The following is a 1,763-nucleotide window of genomic DNA, read 5'->3' on the forward strand; positions in this document are numbered from 1 at the left end:
TCCTGGAGAAAATGCTATCTATTTCACAGGCTTTGTAGGATTAAATGAGGATCTATGAAAGTAAAGTACCTGGTATTTAGCAAGCACTCAACGAACTAATGTCTGCCTGTCTTTTTTTTTCTTGCTTCCGGGTCCGATTTGACGGCACGTAACAACAACAGCAACAACATGGTAGCTGATGTTTATTGTGTAGTTTCAGCATTGTGCATTTGCGTTTAGCTTTGTTGTTGTTATGTGCCATCGAGTCGGCCACAACTCATAGTGACCCCTCCTTGGGTTTCCTAGGCAGTTTCACTATGGAAGTAGATTGCCCCATCTTCCTTCCGAGGAGTGGCTGGTGGGTTTGAACCGCCGGCCTTCTGGTTAGCAGTCAAGTGCCTGAGCCACTATGCTACCAGAGTTCCTAAAAGGACAACAGGCCCCAGCGAGATTTGAACTCACGACCCCTGGTTTACAAGACCAGTGCTCTAACCCCTGAACTATGGAGCCAAGCTCCGTTTAGCCTTAGAGGAAGAATTTGTGGGATCCTTTCTTTCTCCAGTTTATCTTCTGTATAAAATAACGTGAGTGGTACAAATATATGTTTGTAGGAAAATGGATGTATAATTTTCTACTGCAATAATTGTTACCATTAAAGAAAAGAATTTTAGCAAACATTTTTGGCTTGTGTGGCTTTAAAAAAAAAAAAGTGTGTTTTAAACAAAGCTTACTAATTTAAATATGCCAATTTGGTGACTTCCTGCCAAAGTAAGAGTTTTTATGTTTCTCTTCTGAGACACACCTTAGTATAACTTATTTTAGTTTCTGGACCATTGCTGCTTGGCATAATTTCAGGTGAGACATGATGGATTCACAGAAATACTTTTAAGATGTAAAATACATTTTTTAGGGGGGGAGGTGTGAAGTGTTAAAAGCAGCTGAGATCTCATGTCTGGGTTTTATTTGATTGTCTATTGAAAGGTTTCTGTTTGTAGTTTTGAACCTTGAATTTTTTCTATGCATATTTTGAGCACTAAGATAACTAGTTTATTACCCAAATTGTGAAATTCATCTCATTTTTTTTCCTGCAAGTTTTGTTATAAAAGCCATCTCCTGAAAGGTTTTAAAATCTACTCTTACATACCACCCTACATAACTTTTTAGTGGCATTTATCTATGTATTTGTTTCCAGAAGATGACTACCTTAGATTTTTTATAAGGGCATCATAGTTTACCAGCTCTATTCAAGAACCAATACAATAGTAAACACACACTTTTTATTCTTGGCAGTAAAGGTCTTCACTGGTGAGTGGGAGTTGTTCTCTTGCTCAGCAGCTAATGAAAGAGAGACTTCATTGGCTGAGAGAAGTTTGTGGGTGGGATTGCTGAGACTGGAAGTCTCATTGTTGGTTCAAAGGTAGACGAATTTAACCAGGTGTTCTCAACAGAATACAAGATGCTTTGTTTTACAAGCTAAGTAATACCTGGAACAAAACCCTATGGGTCACAACTTCCTTAAACCAAAGACTAAATAAAATCTGTAGTAATGACTTTAAAGGGAAACCTTCCCCTGGATTCACTATCCTACATTTATTGCCCTCTGAAGTTTGTTGACTATTTACAAGCCTTTGAAGAAAGAGAAAGAAAACTAAAATACATGTAGTTAATACTTGATGAAATGTTCTCGAGCATCTGTTAATAGATTTTGCAAATTAAAACTTAGTTTTCCTTTAGAGGAGCTTCCGATATCTTGTTTCTTTGCCAAAGGTGTATCATTTATAATA

The 1,763-nt window shown here is 37.3% G+C and overlaps 1 non-coding gene across 1 annotated transcript; it reads right to left on the minus strand.

The window, feature by feature from the left end:
• Window positions 1-416: 416 nt before the first annotated feature.
• Window positions 417-489, minus strand: TRNAT-UGU. The gene has a single exon. It is a non-coding gene; the product is annotated as a tRNA-Thr (tRNA).
• Between the last annotated feature and the right edge of the window lie 1,274 nt (window positions 490-1,763).

This window comes from Orycteropus afer, unplaced genomic scaffold (assembly GCF_000298275.1).
Source record: "Orycteropus afer afer isolate SDZICR_OR568_19922 unplaced genomic scaffold, OryAfe1.0 scaffold00122, whole genome shotgun sequence".
In the NCBI taxonomy this organism is placed as follows: domain Eukaryota; kingdom Metazoa; phylum Chordata; class Mammalia; order Tubulidentata; family Orycteropodidae; genus Orycteropus; species Orycteropus afer.